General features: G+C 39.2%; 1 protein-coding gene across 5 annotated transcripts in view; it reads right to left on the reverse strand.

Annotated features, from left to right (window-relative positions):
• Use1 (Vesicle transport protein Use1) overlaps positions 1-19,886 on the reverse strand; it is a 195,817-nt gene extending 175,931 nt beyond the window's left edge. Inside the window, exon 1 of one of the 5 annotated variants that reach the window (XM_067145655.2) lies at positions 19,737-19,886. The gene's annotated coding sequence lies outside the window, so the exon portion shown is untranslated. Of the gene's footprint in view, positions 1-19,295; positions 19,403-19,637 lie in introns of those variants that run through there. The other 4 variants (XM_068227256.1, XM_067145652.2, XM_067145653.2 and 1 more) reach the window with 4 other exon arrangements.
• Between the last annotated feature and the right edge of the window lie 1,621 nt (positions 19,887-21,507).

The raw sequence follows: 21,507 nt of genomic DNA on the forward strand, positions 1-21,507 counted from the left end.
GACTCGCAAGAGTTCTTTTACGTGCTAGTAAATCTACCGACACAAGGCTGATGTATTTGAGCACCTTCTAATATCACCGGACTGAGCCAGGATGGAACCTGGAAAGTTGGGGTCAGAAGGCCAGCACTTCGACTGTCTGAGCCACTCAGCCCGACTCTGATATCTTGATGACAGTTAGGGCTCCATCGACTTGGCTGGAATGAGCTTAAGTAGATGTGATGATCATAGATGAGTGATGGAAAGGGAAAAAACAAGCAATATAACAAGTCGTATATTGAAGGATAAAAACACATAAAAGGGAACAAAAAAGAGACCACAAACCTGAAAACACAAAAGGAGAAGGACAATCTCCACATCTTCATATAGTCCCATCTCTCCTCATCAATCCCAATTCTTTGACCACTTCTTTCAACCCCAGACAAGCTCATTTTGCCAGCAGGTGGTACTTCTTATCCCACATTTTGCTAATCAAGAATGTTAAAGCCCTCCTGATGAAGCTGGGAAGCAGAAACAAGCTTGTTGAAGGCTGAGAAAAAATGGACGAAAAAGGATTGGCGCTGATGAGGAGAGAGCCTACCTACTAGAAGACGGCAGGCTGAGGCCCAACAATGAGGCTACCAGCACCTACAATGATGATAAAAATTTCCTGTCAATCAGTTTGGTGGGGTAAAGCCCCAACTGATAGTTGTTGCAGCAGACAAGAGACTGAGTACCTGGATGGTAAAAATGAAAGGCGGAGACCATATGATTTAGAAAAGGTGAAAGCTGTTGTAATAGAAGTGCTATTAAAAGCCTGTTGGTTTGATGTGAACAGAGGTGTCAAATCTACCACCATAAGGTAGGGGTAGAGGTCAAGAAAAAAGACATGCAGTGCTAATAGCTGATGGGTCAATTTCACACTTTGGATGGAAAAACTCCACAAAGGGCGGTTCTTTTTTAAATTAATAGTAAAGAAACATTTCAAATTCTGCCTTCAACATGACGATGGAAAATGGATGTTGCATTAATACATTTGAAAAATAATTACAATACTATGTCAGTTCTATTAAATTCTCAACTATACATACTGTAATCATAACAGACTGTTGTATTAGGTATGTTGGTTAATTATCAGTTCATCGTGCTGAGGCTGAAGGGATAGTAGAAGAGTTACTCGTGAGGTTTTGATGAATCAGCTTCATGAATCCCTGTCTTAACCTAGTGATTAGACCTAGCCTTGATAACAGAACTTGATTTAAGTTTAATATATGTAATTAAGAAGAGGTTGTCTGTACTCTGATCATAATTTTAACATATTGGAATTTGTATGTCCATCATGTCCATTACGTTCAGAATAAGAAGGAAATAGAATTTTTGAAATTTCATTCTTGTATGTATGTATTTCGATGGTGTCTGCCATTTTATTGTAATGTCTTGGGAGAAACAAGTTAGCCTGCCCCCAGCCGTAAGCGACAACACAGGGTTAGGGCCCCAACCCCCCACCACACAACAACCAGTCGGTAACAAGCAGGCACGCAATGTCAGCCCTATCTGCCATCACCATTCTGTCCTCCTGATAGTGGGACAAAGGAATAGAATATGAATACAGATCATTCAGAATCGAGAGGACTTTAGAGATGTTTCACAAAGTATCTGGAAGGAGCCAGCCTCCCTATTTAAGACAAACTGGACACGCTCAAGCAGTTCAGTTCAGTTTGAGTTGTGGAATCAGGGCAACGAGTACAATTCTATCTGTGAAGAGAGTGTTGGTTCTGTTCTGCCTGTTGGCAAGGAGTCGAGTCTCTCGAGTCCAACTGCTATGAGTGAACATGTGCGTCACTGTGCAGCACATGAGAGGTCGACATGGAACAGTGAATGAAGTCTGTTGCGATTGAATAGGCACCGTACGACATACAAGATTGTGAGACTGTGTCATGTGCAAGCTGTAAACTAAGTGGCTATGATAACATACAGCAATAAATAGTACAACTCACTTAGAGTATAAGTAACATTAGTGGAAGAGTGTGCAATGTGACTGTCCTAGTTTGTAAGTGATAGAAAGTGTGACTGAGTAAGTGAGATGGTGGCGAGTGATTGGCTCAGTGTGGGTATCGTCTGTGGTACTTTAGTAGTATGTATGGTTAATCAAGAAATTGGTGTTTTGAATTGCATTGGAATTTCTTGCAAGGTGATGTGGAGTATAGTGAGTTGGCAATCTGTGACAATATAACAGTGAAATCAAGAAGTTTGTGTTTGTGCGGCACATGGTTCAACTGTGACCAGCTTTCCCACACTATGGGACCAACTTGTTCTACTACAATTGATTAATTTCATTTTATTCCAATAACTGTGATGACAAAATATGCAACTATCAAGTTCCTTACGAACACTGTTACTGCTGTCTGGTAATATACAAATACACCCTGGGTCTACAATGAATAATCATTTCTCTGTGCACTATCAAACATCTTCAGTTTCTTGAATCTTATTAGTAGGGAGCGGATTTTTATGTGCTAAAAATGTGAAAAATATTTATTTTTTATGTGCTCAAAAACTTTAAAATATGTGATAAAAAATTGAAATTATTTTCCTTTAAATATCGCATAACTACTCGCGCTCAAGAAGTAAATAAGTATAATGTTTTGTATTAGAATATGGTGCTACCAAACGTGCTTCTTAAGGCAAAAATGATGTCTGTGTATGGAAACGTGCTGTACGGTATATTAATTTTTGATATTCCAGAGTAGATATTATGAATGGTTATTTTCTAAAGGTAATGATTTGCTTAAATATGGCAAAAGCAACCTATCATCTTTGAAAAAATAGTACCAGTTCGTACTCACCCATCACACACTGGAATATTAGTTGCTAGAAGTAGTCTCAGAATTGCAGTGAACAACAAAGGTCATCTCCAAATTGTCCACCACAAAAGCATGCCGATTATCTCTAAAGAACGCCTTATACTGCGAAAACGATCGCTCCACATCACAGGAAGTCAGACGAGCATAGTTAAAGAGAGGAATGTCACCAACAATAACGCTATCAATTTCGCCAACATGAGCACCCTCTAATACATAGAAATTTGGCACATTGTTTGAAATCCTCTGTTTTTCCTGAACAAATTTTGATATTTGACCTTTAACAGTCCCTGTACCTGCGAACCCGGGAGAGAATCTAATTTATTTTCAACAGCGCGCACTTCCTTCACTGTTTCGGACAACAGGTTAGTGGATTTTTCAAGTACGTCTATAGTTTTACACAAGAAGCTTAGATTGGCAGATATAAACACCAAATCATTTTTCAAAGAGCTGTCTCTTAGTATCTCTTGAAGAATCTCAATTGACGACGCGTCGTTTTTATGTAGCACGTTCACAACGGATGCAAAACTTTCGAAATTGTCTGCGTAGTATACCACAGCGCTAAGCCAGGTACCCCACCGCGTAACAATAGGCAGAGGAGGAAGCGCAAGATTCGGGTTTTTCTCTTTAAAGAGATCGATTCTTGAGGGTGCTTTTACGAAGACTATTTTGCCATTAGACACTAACTTATCCAGTTGAGGATACTGAGCCCGCACAGTTTCACATAACCTGTGTAGAGCATGAACAACGCAAGTTACGTGTATCATTTTCGGAAAGCTCACAGAAAGGCCTTCGACTGCCTTTTTCATGTAAGCTGCACTGTCAGTAAGGAAAAGCAATACATGGTCGTATTTTATACCTTTTGGCCAAAGTAAGTGCGTGGCTTCATTGAATAATCTAGCTACAGTGACGTGGTTTGCAGCAAGCATTTCTTTACACGCTAGCAAATAAGAATGTTCGCAAGCAGTTTTGTCATTCTTCAACACACCAACTACATTTCCTACTTTTCTGCCACTTGAATCAGTGGTTTCGTCAATGCTCACCCACAGTTTTTCGCTATCACACACTGCCCGAATTCTCTGTAAAGTTTCTTCGTAACATTTTGGGAGATAGTTTTTCCTTAATGTGGATTCGTCTGGAGGCTCAAAATTTATGCACTTTGTTAGGAAATTTCTCAGTCTCGGATTATGTATTTTACCAAGAGGAATGTCGGCGCAAACAAATGCTCTGCACACATCTAAATAATACTGGGAATATTTAGATGGGCCTGCATTTGAAGTAGCTGGTTCAGCTATTAGTAATTGTCGCGAACGCACACGCGAAGCAGCCGCAGTATGCTTATTTCCAGACAAATGCTGGATTACTTGAGAACGTTGATCTGCACGTACTGTTTTACCACACGGTTGGCAAAATAATACTTTTCCATCGGTAGTGAAAATGCTTTTAAATTCCACTACATATTGTTGAAGACGCAACCTTGTACTCGACTTCTCTTTTGGCATTATTTTTCAGGTTACGACACACGCATTTACGGTGAATCACTGTTTCAATAAAAAGAATAGCAGCGGACACTGAAGGAAATATTTCTTATAAATCCATACAAAATCACACGACCACGGGAATGATATATGGACCCGAACAGCTAACCTTACTCTTAGAAGTGATGAAATTTCACTACCTAATGGTGGGGCAATATTCTTCCGAGTCTCCCATGTCGTAACGGAATTACGTCACCTTATCTCTCCGTGATTGCCTTTCGCTGATATTCCATAAACAAAACCCGAGAGGGCTGACTCATAAAGAGTTGGAATGACATCATGCAAGGAAACATCTTGTGCAGCAAATCAAATCGCTGTCTAAATGTAACGACGTAGCCAGTGACCAGCAAGTTTTAGAACTTATGGAGAGAAGTCCATAAATAGCCGAAACATTCAGATACATTATGTTAAATACACTGTTAAAAACAATATAGTAATCATAAAATGAAAATATGAGCATTGTTTTATAACACAGAGGCATTTTAAATTTTATTGATCAACAAATATTGGCGATTTATGTGCGTATTATAGATTTTCTTAAAATATGTATTTACATAAAAAAATTGTGAAAATATGTGTTTTTATGTGAAATAAGATTCAGTTTTTATGCTTGGAGATGCACAATAGGAATAATGAACTTCGTAACTTGCGTTAAAACTTACGCAAAAAAATATGTAATTACATAAAAATCCGCTCCCTACTTATTAGGAACTAAAGATATCTCCATAGGAAAACCACCATTATATTTTAACTTCATCTGACTTTAGATCATATCATTAAAGATGGTTTTGTTTCTAAGTGTGTATCTCATATAGATTAAAAATTTGATTTTCATGATATTTAAGACTATAGACTTTAAAATCATTTTATAAACTATATCTGCACAAACAATTTTAAGTGTTATCCTGGTCATTTTTAAAGAACTGAAGATGCCTCCATTGGAGGCAAAACATGTATTTCATAAAAATAACACATAATTAAATGTATGATATAAAAAAAGTGCTGAACAGGTGCATCTTTCATTTGACAATTGTTCTACTGCCACGAGTGATCCACCTGCAAGTACGCAATGGAACGTGGAAACTTCCCTCATCCACTCACAAGCCGGAGACTGGTTAACTACAGATCTTAAGTTTTATTTTCCTTCCTTACTGACAGCTAATCTGTCTTGTTTTCTTATGGTCCCAACATCGACCCATGAGTCGCTGAAACTACGCTGTCATTCATGCTGTTCACCATTAAGTTCTTTACAAACAGTGTTACTGCTGGGTCTACAACAAATAACAATTTCTCTGTGCACTATCAAAATATCAGGTCCATAAAAAATAAGATTGCAGACTATGAACTTCATTTTCAAGAATTAGCTGGCATTTGTTGCACATGAAGTTCAAGATGAGGTGGACTTATTTTATGACTGAACCCTTGGGGTGATCCATGACCTCGTTCCTACACATTCAATGTCCAGAAAATACCCCCCATGGAAGATGAGTGATAATAAAAGTGCTGACTTTAAAAATCAGAAGCCTGGAGACAATGGAAGAATGTGCCCTCTGAGAGAAATAAAAAATTATCTGACCTTCGCAATCACCACAAGTATTTATTAAGGTGGGATTACTCAGAATATATTAATGGAGCCTGTCTTGAAGTAAGACACAACAGTAAAAGGTTCCGGTCAATTGTAAATAACAGAAGAGACAACAAACTAATAACGAAATTAGTAACCTGGGACCATTCTGTAGCCAGCCATTCTGTAGCCAGTGGATCAGATAGAATTGAATTGTTCAATGAATATTTTATCTCTAATTTTGTTAAACCGTTCAGTACGCTGATTTTCCTAAAATCAAACCTATTACTTCCCATAGCCTCAGTAATATTTCTACCACTTAATCTGAAGTGTACTCCCTACTTTCGTTTCTGGCAGAAAATAAACCCACTGGTCTTGATGGTCTTAGTCCTATCTTCCTTAAGAATACAGCAGGAGCTCTTTCATACTCTATGGCTCATTCCACGTTAAGAAAACAGTATTGCTCTTATGGACTTACAATGAGTGAACATATTCCCTCTGAGACACCCATAATTTGTCATGGTTAAGGGATATTATACTGTACTTTGTAATGTATTATGAAAGATAAATAAAAAGGATGAGGCATTTTTGCCCATGAGATATTAAAATAACTACAAAACATTTTATTTTTCATAAATACATTCGTATGGAGGAAGTACAATGGCTTCATTGCTTCATTGCCTTCCTTCATTTTCCTTCTTCTGTGTTGTTCTGGTACAAGCATCATGTAGTCCCTCACTCTGTGAACCACCGGCAGCTTACTTCTGTAATGAAGTTACGGAGAGTGTTTTTTTTTTTTTTTTTTTTTTTTTTTTGCATATGAGTTTTTAGGCTGTGAATCAGTGCGTACTTGTCTTGTGTTGAGTGAGTGTTATGTGCTTTATTAGCCTTCTTTTAACATTAATACCGTGATTTCTTTTGTAGAAATGTAATTTACAGTATTTATTTGTTGCGTGTGTTTTTCAGCCTTTATATCAGTGCAGAGGCCTAATTCTATTCTGTTGAGCGAGTATTTTGTGGGTTTCCAGTACAAAAAGAAAGGGAATTCAGCTCGTTTGACAGAAAGAGAGGACAATATATCTTAGCGCCACAAGTATCTGTCAACAGTTAAGAAATATCGAGATGAGGGAAGGAACATCTTTTACACTGATGAGTCATGGGTTAACACAGGGCACACTGTTGGGAAAGAATGGAAAGATAAGACCATTTCAACTCCACGGGATGCTTTTCTGTTAGGACTCTCTTGCGGTCTTAAGTCACCTACAGGTCATGATCCACGGTTCACGTTAGTTCATGCCGGTAACGAGAATGGGTTTGTGCCAGGGGCAAAGTACGTGTTTCAGTGCAAGAAGAATACCGCAGATGCTCACGACGAAATGAACGATGATTGTTATGAGGAGTATTTTAAAGAACGTCTACTACCGGATATGCCACCAAACTCTGTCATTGTTCTTGACAATGCCTCCTATCACAGCCGCAAGAAAGAGGCTCTGCCTACGAAAGTATGGAAGAAAGAGAACCTGCGGTCATGGCTTCGAGAACATGGTGTAGTATATGATGAGAACATGCTGAAAACAGACTTGATGGCCCTCGTAAATGTGTGCGATGGAAATTTGATCGCCACAGTATCGATGAAATGGCAAGAGACAGTTGTGTCACGGTTCTTCGTTTACCACCATACCATTGTGAGCTGAACCCTATTGAACTTGTTTGGGTGCAAGTGAAGCACTATGTTGCTATGTACAACATCACTTTCAAAACAAGGGAGATGGAAAGACTCATCGATGAAGGTTTCTTACGGGTGTCTGCTGAAAATTGGGCGAACTACGTGAAACGTGTGAAAGATATTGAAGCGGACTTGTGGAAATCTGATTAGATCCAGGACGAACTGGAGCCCTTCATCATTACTGTCGGCAGTGAATATTCACGTTATAATTCTCATGTTAGGTCCGTATTGAAATGTACGTAAATACAAAGTATGTTACAAGTGTTATTTTTAATATCCACCTAAGTGAATAATCAGGATCTTGATTGTTCTTACAAATCGTAAAAAGAGGATATCAATGTCTAACATAAAATGATTAGAATATCCTTGGTTAAAATCATAGTATCAAGCTGCATGTCACAAGTTCACAAGATTACACTTTCCGGAGCGCTGAGTCAATGCGCCCAAAACTTGTTGAGGGTAGAGCAATAAACAGCTCAGTCTTTATAATGAAATAGAAATGTGTTTCCTTGAATACTCCTATTGGAGGATAAGAAAAAGTAAAGCTGATAGACTGTTAAAAATGTTAATTTTGTATGTTAAGATAAGACAAGTCTTCTTAAGTAGTTGTGGGAGCAAGGAAAGCTATTCGGCTGTCTATAGTCGCATTTATCTTGCTTGAAGGAGCAAAAGTTGAAGGTATATTGACGTTGATTAGAGCTTTTTGGTGTGAAGTCTGTAACAAAATGAGAGTGAATGCTTAGGAAAGGTATTTTTGAAGTGAATGTGGGTTTAAAAAGAAAAAATGGAGAATGTATAAACACTTACCCTTTCGTGTGTAAAGACGTAAATCAGTTATGAAAAGGTTAGTTGAAGAAAACAACGTTATGTGTATGTTAATTTATTTCTTTGACTATTATGGTGTTAACCAGTTGCTATTGTAGCGTTGAATGACTGACACTTGTGCTTCTAGTATTGTATCGATGTGAGATTGGTGGAGGAGGGTGTGGTGGAGGGGAGGGGCTAGGCAAGGCGTTAAGTTTGTGTTGTTGGTTGTGAGAAATTTGCGTGGTCGGACAGGGAGGGAGTCATGTTGAGTTGCGGGAGATTTGCAGGGGTGGACATGAAGGGAGTCATGTTAGTTAAAGTAGTGGAGGTTCTAGAATATGTTAATTTAAGATTTTTAAGAATGTAGTTATGTTTTGAATTTAGAGTTTATAATAATTTGGGTAAACTTTTGTATAATGGATTCTTGACTTCAATTAAATCATTGAGGTTTAGATTTTTGTTGTAGTATTGTTCCAAAAATATATAGATGGTTTCAAGTTCATTCTTCAACTTTCTTTGTCTACTTTTTTAATAATTGTGAGGTCTTGTTCTATCGTTGTGAAGTGATGTCCTGTTTCTTTCATATGGAAGCTCATAGCTGAAAATTTATTGTGCTTATTGGCATTATAGTGTTCTAAGTACCTAATTTGAAAACTCCGGCCTGTTTGACCAATATAAGAGACGTTGCACTGCGTGCAGGTGAGCCTGCTTGAAGTGACTGTGTTGTGATTAAAAAATAATTTTTGGTTAGTGTTTGTTGTCCTAAAACCTATACTGGTATTTTTGTTTTTTATTGGGTTCAAGACCTGGAGAAAGTCTGCATTGTTGTAGGTGGATATTAAAAATAACACTTGCAACATACTTTGTATTTAGTGAATATTCATCCATTTCAACATGATAAAGGACTTCAGCCTGCAGCAGCAAGGAAGTAACATACGGTGAGTACCAGAAAGTTGTTGTCTAATGGCAGATATTTTACTTTGGTTGTATACTGCAAAGTATTCGTGTGTGTTCTATTATTTTCGTACTGTACAGAAGTTGTTACTGAAGATTTTGATGATGTGGTGAGCAGCGATGTCATGGCATGTCGTAGGACAGCTATCCTAATCATGATAAAACCTTCAATAATCATATTTTGTATAATAGAAAAATATTATCACCGAACGTATATGAGTAGGTCCAGTGGAAAGGATTTGCTCTGAAGACTTGTAACATTGCAAGAGACACTCAGACGTCCAATATGGCGGCAGAAACATCACCATTAGGTCTCTGATGTGAAACATGTATATTTTTTCTTTATAGATTGTTTTTGAGGAGTGATTGTTTTCTTCTTCTGGCAGGAAAGAAATAAAGTTAGCACTGTGGCGTTTAAAAAGAGAGATTGACGAGACTAGGATAAGTTTCGTAGTAATAATAAAGTTGTTTAGAAATACGTAAACGTGTTCTCGTGTGATATTTTTACTTAGTAAAATAAAAAATTGCATATAGAGAACGATAAATTGGCGACCGTGACAGGATTTCCGAAACTTAACGATGAAAATTGATCAAATGACCGTAGTGCTTTTACAAAAGGCGCTAATATCCTGAGGGTTACCGATGGCTGGGAGCAAGTCGGAACTACAAGAGAGGCTACACCAGGATCTGATAGAAAATGAGGAAGACCCAGGCAGTTTCGATTTTGAAGTCGTCTCGGAGAAGGAAGCCAACGACCGGGTAGGCAGTATGCTTACGCAACTAACTACTTTGATTGGGACATAATCTGAAAACCTCAAAGGGAAAATAGAGGCCCAGGCTCAAGAGATAAAAGGCTGAATCGATTCCTTGGTAAGAGATCTGAAAGAGGATATTTCAAAAATTAATGAAAAAATCAACAGCGTAGAATTAGATGTAGACAAAGTAGTAAATGATATGCATACCTTGGAAAACAAAGTCGAAGAGAAGATTGGAGAAATCGAGCGGGAATCCAACCATTTTAAAACCGAAGTAGGCCAGAAACTTACGAAGTTTGAATCCGAGGTTAAGAGAAAAATTTCAACCCTGGAGGAAAACATTTCTGTAGGCAGTGGTCAACCTAACAGAGGTAGGGACCTTTCCCTTGGGATACCGGTCAATCCCAGAGTAATCAGAGATAGCCTACCAGAATTTCATGGGAGACTGGAAGAGTGTTCTAAAGCATTTTTAAAGACATCAGAATCTCTACTAGGTAGGACAAATATACCTACGGAGATATACTTACAAATTGTCAGTCAACAACTAAAAGCATCAACAGGGACTTGGTGGCAGAATATAAAAGGGCTCAGCCTCGACTGGGAGGAATTTAGGAAGGAATTTGTCCAGAGATTTGACTCAGAGTCTGTCCAAACGTCGGTCCAAAAGAAGTTCCTCACTGAAACATAACCCAGTGGGATGAGAGCAGGAGCTTTCGTAATTCAAAAACTCCAACTATTTAAGCAAGTCCATGAAAAAGAAAATATTGATACGAGCGTTCCTTATATAATCGAGCTGCTACATGATAAGATACGATCACTTGTTAAAGTGGCACAACCAAAAACTTCTGAAGAGCTCCGTCACATCGTAGCAAAACTGGACGAGGAAACAAGTTACCATTCCTCAAAAACGAAAACCTCAACAGCAGGGGAACCCAAGAAATGTTACCGTTGCAGGCAGACCGGGCATTTTAAGGAACAATGTCCGGAAAACTAGCTTGGGACCGTTCGAGCTGGGGGAAGGAGGGTTCCGGAATGAAGAAGCCCCAGATACATGGCACCTGGCTGGAAGGTAAACATATTGGTCAAATCTGTAGTGATGATGAGCCTAGTTCACCCCACCCGGCTATTAAGCCTGTAATCGCTATCCTTGACACTCAAGCTTCACACTCGTTTGTGAGCATGAATGTGGCTAAATTTTTAGAACCTATCCGTCCTGATAAGGTGGTAACAGTCAGAGGGGCAATTCGCCACATACATTATCAGATTGAGGGTTGTACTTTTCTTCAAGCCAAATGCTCCACTGAAGTCATAGACATACCGGTGAAGATTATCAAGGATTTGATACCTGACATAATATTAGGACATGACTTCTTAACTAAATATGGGGTAGTGATAGATTACACAGCTAATGAAATATTCTTTGGTAATAGGAAAAGATGTAGACTGGCATGGGTTGAAAATAAAGCTCTCGAGTCACAAACATTAGAACCCAAGGTATAGGCGGAACTGAAAACAGGACGGTTGAGGGTGGAGGAGAAGGAAGATCTTGAGAAGTTACTGAATAAGTTCCCTGAGGTCATCACTGATAAAATCGGGTTTACCACAACGGTAAAACAAAAAATAACATGCAAGGATAATAACCCAGTTAAACAAAGGCCCTATCCACTTAACCCAGATAAACGAAAATTTGTAATAAAAAAGGTCAAGGAAATGCAGAACCAGGGATTGATTGAACCTTCAGTATCAGGATGGGCTTCTCCGATAGTATTACCTAAGAAAAAAATTGGGGATTATCTACTTTGTGTAGATCTGCATCAGGTAAATAACAAGACTATATCAGATGCCTACCCCATGCCGGATCTACGCCACCTGATAAAGCAAGTGAGTGGGGCAAAAGTCTTCAGTACCCTCGATTTGAACTCTGGCTACTGGCAAGTAGAAGTCGAACAAGGATCTCGACCGATGACTGCTTTTTCTACCCCAAGAGGACTTTATCAATTCAGAGTCGTGCCATTTGGTCTTAAGAATGCTCCAGCCACCTTTATGCATCTGATGGACGAAGTCTTATCAGGATACACAGGAGAATTCTGCCAGGTCTATTTGGATGACATTCTCGTGTATAGCAAGACATTTTCGGACCATTTGGAACACTTAGCTAGAATATTAGAAAGACTGAGGATTCACGGACTTACTTGCCAAGTCAAGAAGTGTCAGTTCGCATCAAACTCGGTTGAGTACTTAGGTCATGTATTGACGGACAAGGGATTACAGAGACAAATTGAGAAGAATAGTGCCATTCAGGAACAAGAAAGACCTCAAACGAAACGCCAGGTACGTCAATTTTTAGGCCTCTGCGGGTGGTACAGTAGTTTTGTGCCACACTTTGAGACTAAAGCTGCTCCGTTAACTGACCTCCTCAACAAAAACATACCATTTAAATGGACTCGGAGGGAAGAAACAGCCTTCCAGGAGATAAAAAGATCTATTTGTGATGCTCCAAGTCTAGCCTATCTGGATACAAACCGAGAAGTCTGCTTACAGACGGATGCGAGTGACATCAGTCTTGGGGCTGTACTGTTCCACGAGAGAGGAGGAAGCAAGGATATAACTGAGTATGCCAGTAGGAAACTTTCTGCTCCCGAGAGAAACTATTGTACAGCCGAGAAGGAAGCATTAGCAGTGGTGTGGGCTGTCGGGAAGTTTAGAGATTATCTAGAGGGAAGGAAGTTCAGGCTATTTACGGATAACTCTTCACTTCAGTGGTTGAACCAAGTATCTGGATCGAAGTCCAAACTAATGCGATGGGCCTTGATCCTTGCCGACTTTGACTTCGAGATCTGTCACGTTCCTGGGGCAACCAATCAAGCGGCGGATAGCCTATCAAGAAATCCTGAGGGCGGGCAGGTATCAGCGACGAATTTATTAGAGAGAAATTCCTGTGCCAACTAAGAGGCCCCAAACCGATCATGTGCTTCTTGCTATCCAGCGAAGGAATAATGAGGTCGATTTAGAATTAATAAGGAAATGGCAAACTGAGAACATGTCCTGTAACCGAATGAAATCCTGGATCAGCAAACGCAGCACTAATTGTCGATCTGTCTCAGTTCAGTTTAAGATGTGCTACAAGAACTTTCAACTCGAAGACGGCATACTTAAATACATTTCACATCTGCCTGGATCTTCTCCGGTCATCGTCATCCCGAAGTCGCAAACCACGAGGATTTTGAATAAATATCATGATGATCCAGAAGCCGGACATCCTGGTCAAGAGGAAACATATTCTTCGATTCGGCGACGTTTCTTCTGGAAACACATGCGGCAAGAAATGAATAGCTACGTCCAAGCATGTGATATCTGTACTCGCACTAAGGCGAACAATCAGAAGGCGAGTACCAGCATGAGAGGACGCCGACCCCATCAACCTTGGGAGGTACTCGCCATTGACCTTATGGGACCCTACCCTAGGACATCTCGGGGATAAACGGGAATCCTCATGGTGACTGACCTATTCACCAGATGGGTGGAAGCATTCACCATCCCTGAAGCTACATCGGGACGTATCATACAACTCTTAAAGACAGAAGTCTCCAGTCATTAACGGAAGCAAATGCAAGTGCATTATTGTACTGATGAATGTTCCAGAAGCAATTTTTGGTTTTATTATCATTCTTTTCTTAACTGATAATTACAGCATATTATAATGATGTAAAACAGGCGTCCCAGCAGCCAAAATGTGAAGTGGACAGCAATGATGGTGCGTATTTTTCTACAGCAACAGTATTTGCAAATCACACACTTCGTACAATTTCTTTAGACTTATTTTTAAAAGCAATTATTGATATTTTTGAAATGAGAGTGCAATTCATCACTGCTAATGTCTATTTTCTTTCTTTTAAATGCTAATTTGTCACAATTGGTTGCTTGTGAGCACCGTAAAAGGATCTATACCACTGAAATAATATATATGATATTGTTGTATAAAGGATATGAAATGGTATCAACAATTCAGATTATTAATTGATACATGTGGAACAAGCAAAATATTTTAAGACGTTTTAAATAAATATACTATATATAATAAAAACTATCAGTCAAACATAATAGGCCTATTAGTTTAAAAGTCATAAATTATGAATAATAATCTTTTATACAAAGCTAGGTCTACACAATTATTTAAAATTATGTACGCCTACCTACAATTTCTTTACCATACAAATGAGAAACATATGATACCTAGAATCTTATCAAATAATGACTCATTAAGTAAATGCTTACAGAATCATATTTCATAAGATAGCCTGAGAACATTGATACAGAAGAAAAAAAAGTGCATCCATGATAACTTCTGAGAAAAATACCAACCCAAGCCAATGGCTGTGAATGGCTTAATGATGAGAGTCAGAGGGAATATTCCTAACTTTTTTGCTCACTTCTGTAGGTCAGGACTCGCCAAAGCCTTCATCACGACAGCTAAGTCTTAAAATGTGCTCAAGGGTTCCCTTCTCATAATTAGGAAATGCTAGCCACTTTGACATTATTACTCGTGAACTTGTAAATCTATTTAATAAAAATGTATTTCCTCAATAGAGTGGTTTTTATTTTATTTTTTATAGCGTCATGGCAAACAGTAAATGCCCAAGAGGGAGACTTGAAAAGATATACATTTTTAAGAACCAATTATTGATCAATTGTCCGGCTCCATGGCTAAATGGTTAGCGTGCTGGCCTTTGGTCAGAGGAGACCCAGGTTCGGTTCCTGGCAGAGTTGGGAATTTTAACCATCAGTGGTTAATTTCTCTGGCATGAGGGCTGGGCGTATGTGTCATCTTCATCATTATTTCATCCTCATCATGACGTGCAGGTCGCCTACGGGAGTCAAATCGAAAGACCTGCATCTGGCGAGCCGAACATGTCCTCAGACACTCCCAGCACTAAAAGCCATATGCCATTTCATTTCATTGATCAATTTTTATATATCGTATGACACTCAGACCTTTACTACTACCAAACAAGTGGCCGTGTGGTTAGGATCACGTAGCTAAAGGCTTGCATCTAGGAGACAGTGGGTTCTGTCAGTGTTGTCTATTTCTCTTCTCAATGATCTTCCCATACATGACGAGCTGGATAGGCTAAGGCTTGTCAGGGCTGTAGGAGGAGGGGGGCAGATTATGCCTAGATCTATTTCCTTCTTTTCCCCTTTGTTCATTAATGCGCACTTATTTTTTTGGCAACAATAGGGTAGGGTAATGACTGGAAAAGAAACAGCCATGGCACCAAGCCTCGTAATATACAGATAATGAATAAAATAGTGGCTATCTATTCATTCAGCTTGCATTCGGGAGACAGTGCGTTTGAACCCCACTGCTGGCAGCCCTGAAGATGCTTTTCCATCATTTTCACACCAGACAAATGCTGGAACTGTACCTTAATTAAGACCATGGCTGCTTCCTTCCCACTCCTAGCCCTTTCCTATCCCATTGTCACCCTAACACCTATCCGTGTCAGTGCGATGTAAAGCAAATTGTAAAAATCCTTCAATACACTTGTACTCACATCTCTCACTGCACGTTTATTCTTTCAGGAATTGACTTAGGAATGTATGCACATGTGAGAGTCCAATGAGTACAGTTCACACGCTCCTGAAAACAGTTCAGCTGTATGTCTAAAATTATTTGATTGTTCTAGGCAATGGAATGAAATGGTGCACGGCTTTTAGTGCCGAGTGTGACCGAGGACAAGTTTAGCTCGCCAGATGCAGGTCTTTTGATTTGACGCTTGTAGGCGACCTGCACGTCTTGATGAGGATGAAATGATGATGAAGACGACACATACACCCAGCTCCATGCCAGCGAAATGAATCAAATTCGGTTAAAATTCCCGACCCTGCCAGGAATCGAACCCGGGACTCCTGTGACCAAAGGCTAGCACGCTAAGCCATGGAGTTGGACTGGACAGTGGAATGACAAAATGTAAGGAATTCAAATTCACTTAGCTTTTATTAATCGGTAAATTAAGTGTGTACATGTTGCCTGTAATTAGGTTTGTCCATCCAAGTTCAGTAGTATGATGCACAGCAGACTGCTTTGTACCTGTCAGGTGGCGTAGACGGCTGAGGCATACGTAGACAAAGACAGACAGCTCCAAACATTGGTGAGTTTCATTCCTGTCCAGAGCTTTAACTGTGCATTTTAAGGATATATTTTGCCATTCGCCTCACATATGTGATTGCTAGTTACAATGCTTATAGTTAATCTCAGTCATTCCATTCTTTTGTTTTTATTATGAAACATAAACCAATTTCTTGTCCATTCTTCTGATGTCCAAGAGGATACTGTGATACATTTGATTATCTACAGTCTGATATCCTTGCATGTTGGTACCTGACTGTCATACTGTGTTTATAAAAGTCATTTCTATAAGAGCGGAGCATATGTCAGCCATTTTGGCATTGATGAAGGCTAGTTTCTTGGCAACAGAAGCCGGTCGTAGAGGTGTTCCTACTTCTACTGCTAGGCGGCGGGCCAAGTTTTATCGGGGACAAGCTCAAGTAGCAAAGAGGCAATTCTATAGGTCACCCATGCGTCTCTACTAGAGAGTAAGACGAGACCCTCCTGGCAGAACTAGAGGAAAACCACTTCTCAGTTGGGCTTATGCCGTGTCAAGAAAATAAGGTGATATTCTTTACGTTTCGCAGAGAACTGTGGTCTGCGTCATCAGAAGAAAATCTCGACTGTCCACGAGAAAGGCTTCTTAAATAATGACTTTTTGAAATATATACGTTGTAATAGAAATGGTACGTTCGTTCATCACCAGATGGCTTCCCGGACATGCTACAGCACTAGCGTTCGAAGCAGAAGCTGACCGAACCGTCAGAATCAGTCTTATAGAGTCACATAACATGTGTACATAACATATAACATTGACAGGTGTATGACATTGACATAAGCCTGGAATGAACCATCTGGCGATGAGGAATGTATGAATTTGGAAAACACCCGAGACAAAATAAAATACCTGGTTGCCTGCCATTAAGGATTTATGTAGGTAGTTCCCTTCCCTGTCCCTTCACTATTGTTATTTCGCCTTGGTGTTTTCCAAATTCGTACGTTCCTTATCGCCAGATGGTTCATTCCAGGCTTGTGTCAATGTCATACACCTGTCAATGTCATGTATGCATTGTTATGTGACCCTATTAGACTGATTCTGATGGTTCGGTCAGCTTCTGCTTCAAACGCTAGCACTGTGCCACGTCCGGGGAGCCATATGGTGACGAATGAACGTACCATTTCCACTTCTATTATAACGTCTACATTTCAAAAAGTCATTGTTTAAGAAGCCTTTCTCGTGGACAGTCGAGATTTTCTTCTGACGACGCAGAGCACAGTTCTCTGCGAAACGTAAAGAATTTCACGTTATTTTCTTGACACGGCATAAGCCCAGACAGCATCATGTCTATAAACATGGGCCGTGGAAGCATGAATGGCAACACTTCTCACTTGTTTCAGTGAGAGCAGATCACATATACTGTGATCCCAACACCAGACAAGACACTAAATACGTTTCCATCTCTCACAGAAATGGTTGTTTTGCCGTTCGTAGTTGGGGTCAGTTTACTTCAGATAGTGCCGGGATACTGTTGAGAATCCCAGGAACTCTCAATGCCAAGATTTTACGAACAGCTTTTAAGTCTCTGGTTGATTCCAACATTGGATATACAGTAATTTATCCAGAAGGACAGCATGTTAGCTTCCAGCGGGATAATCACCCAGCTCACATCTCAATGGCAGTCAGCGATAGTTTGCTTCGACAGGCAAGGATTTGAAGCGATACCTTGCCCTCAAAAGAGTCCTGACTTGAGCCCCTTGAGAATGTATGGGGTCTAATGACAAGGACTAAGCGGGAATGCTGTCATCGCCTGAGCTCAAAGGAAGAGCTGTGGACTACGGTGCTCAACCTTCAACCTTCAACCACTGGAAAGAACTGACCCTTAAGGTGGGGTTCATCCAGACCCTTTCCTGCTTCTGTGCCCAAATGACTTTGAGCAGTCATAGAAAACAAGGGTCAGAACACCCAATACCGATTTGAGTTGGTTTCTGATTTGTTTTCTTAGTAGAGACACGGTAAGTCCCAAGGCACATTTTTATTTTCTTTCTTGGTTAGATTAGTTCTTGGGCATAAGGATAAAACTCCAAGGAATGAGTAAAAGATACTTGTAATAAATATGACACTATTTGAGTAAGGTAACGTCCACATTTCTCCTAGCAACAAGGAATCAGTACAATTAAACTGAATTTTAATACCCCAGCTTTTTACAAAGGTTTGAACCTACAACATCTCTCAATTTCCACACTCTTAAGTTCAACCCATCCCTCTGCCAACACAGCAAACACGCAGCTCCCTAACTCACTTTGTTTGTTAATTACTTATTCTCATCATATTTTCATTTGTAAGGAATGAACTTCAGCCTAAAAGTACACTTTCCACCTTGTTTAGTTCTCAAACCCATAGTCAAAACTTGAAGGAATTAGTACAGTAACCTAGTAATATATACTTAGGCCTATAATCCCAAACACTGAAAAGGTTGTGGTGTAAACCCATCATTGGGACTTGGCTAAAACAGTGTTATGTTTTTAATTTTTTTTATTGTGCAACCTGGGCCATCGAATAGTTTACGGACACCTAGAATACAACTATCTGTATAACTCGATCAGACAAGTAGCAGATTACCATACAAACTATTATATATTCTAAGATTTTTTTTTCTTTCTCTATTACAACAATATGTTTTACACATACCTACCAATATGATAGGGCCTACCATCATATGCATGTTTGTAGGATGCTACTGTACTTTAAACTGGTAAAAATCATGGCCTCTTCAGTATATTTATTTATATATTTATTCATAAATTTAACGGTAGGTAGGGTGACACCAATTAAGTCAAAATACAAATAAATGTTACTATAAATAAATTCGATATTTACATATAAAATCATAATGGTAGGAACGGTGACACCAATTATGTCAAATTTACAAATAAATTTGATATTTACATCACTGCATGCATATTGAGTGAAAAAAGCCTTCATATTAACGATAAACATTTTTTCTAACCTATCCAAGGGAACGGCGAGAGAATAACCCCGTCGGACAGTTAATAATATGTTCTTCAATCCTAAGATCACAATAACTTTCCCGTATGTCAACTCGCTATTAACGCAAGAAAACCCTTACGCCATCAGCGAGAATACAAGCTTTCTACTGAACAACGCTGTGATATATACCGTGTCATCAAATGTGTTCGTAGAAAAGGAAGCATGACACAATTGCGTCAATAACTGATGGGTATTGCACGCATTGGTTGTATATTATTATTGTTGTTGTTTATCTGAGTGTATATATTATGACCATTTGCTTGCAATAAACTTAATATTAATATAATGAACAGCACAGTGCCTCAACAAGACATCAGTGGTGACAAGCAAAACCATCAGACACTTGACATTTTGTTTTCAGGGATGAAGTCGCGAATGAAGCAATCGCCACTTAACTTACCCTCCCTATCAGCTGATGCAGGTATTGTCAAAGAGGATAGAAGTTTTCTTCTGCGGCCTGTGTGATTGATATAGGTTGGAGCTCACTCTCGGTACTCGTTGGTCAGTCAGATCAAAACGTTTATTTTCACTGTAGACTTGATATTGAATCTTGAACAATCAACAAATTGGAAAAAGTTCAAAATAAGCTTCAGAATATTGTTGTTAATTTGTATTATTGGGTGTTTCTCTACAATAACTCGTCTAAGAGGCCGCACGTATCGTAAATTGAATACCCTGATTACCGATTTTAAGTGTTGTATGCTAGTAGAGAGTAATAAGTAAGTTACAGGATTGTGAACACCTCCGGGGGGCCTGTTTCATAAAACTACAAGTCTACAAGTGTACAAGTTGTAGTTACAAGTGCATGTTCCTACACTTGTAAGAATTTTTTGTTTCATAAACAAAATTTCTACAATTGTAAGGTTGGTACTTTTCACTACAAGTCTTACAAGTCAGCTGATTTCTGTGAGATAGACAAGTGGAGTCAAAGATGAGTAGTAAACAGCAACAAATTGCCAACAAACTTTTAATCCTTAATAAAATCAGGGATGCAAAAGAAATTTTGTTTGGAGCCTTCTCTTCTTCACTCACAAAAGAAGATAGAGAGTGGAGGAATATCCACAATATTGCCTTATCTGTGGGCCTTATCCCTGATACTAAAGATTTTACCTATGTTAGAGATGTCTTGTGGCAGAATCTAAAGAAGACCACTGTTGTAAGTATTAAAATATATATTGTCACATAGGCCTATATTCTTATCTCTTAAATTTTAAGGTTAGGTTATCATTGTACACAACTTTGTACGTAATTTTTATAATATTCTGAATTTCAGACAAATAGTATTCATATACTTATATTTATTACACAGTCAGAATATGAATTTGTTATACATGTACATTTTTCATTATTTCACAGGCAAAATTGGACAATGCCAAAAAAACAGGTTCTGCTGGTGGCAAAACATAAAAGCTGACAGATATAGATCAGTGGCGGCGCGTGACTTTCGTCACTGGGGGTTCAACAGAAGGAAATATCCTCCCCCCCTCAATATCTCCTCTCCCCCCTGTCACCTGTGCCATGACTAAGTTCAGAGAATGGGCATAACGGTGCACATAATGTGCATGCCTAAAATCTTCCCTGATTAGAACTTGCACCCTGAATGGTGACCACTCATTACATTTGCTCCATCGTAACCTTGTGAAATCAACTTATCTCTATTATCCACAACTTCGCTCAAAGAAAATTTTAAACACTCTGCTATTGTCTTAGCATCATGACTAGAGGGTAGAGGAAACCCCAGAATATTTCAACTGGCTTACTGTTGGGAAGAATGATAACAAATTGTGCTGTAGTTGATATATCGGTGGTTTCATCTGCGATTACCGAAATGAAGTGCGCTGTGGTGATTTTTTTTCTCACGACAGATTTCATACATGCACGAAAGCAAATCATTCTGAATGTCTTTCGAGGTGCCTTTGAAAACAGTAGCTTTGGATAGATGGTCCCTTAATGCAACGTCAATTTCAGAATTAAAATTGACGGGGCCTCGAAATATGCCATGATTCGATGATTCACTTGTTTCGTCATGCCCACGCAGTGCCATCTCAAACGCGCCACATACTTTACACAGCACATAACGAATTTTCCGTACTTGGTCGTTGTCTCTTTCCACAGACTGCCTGTAAGCACAGTCAAATTACTGACGGTTATCGTGTCTTCCCAGGGGATAG

This window comes from Anabrus simplex, chromosome 4 (assembly GCF_040414725.1).
Source record: "Anabrus simplex isolate iqAnaSimp1 chromosome 4, ASM4041472v1, whole genome shotgun sequence".
NCBI lineage: Eukaryota > Metazoa > Arthropoda > Insecta > Orthoptera > Tettigoniidae > Anabrus > Anabrus simplex.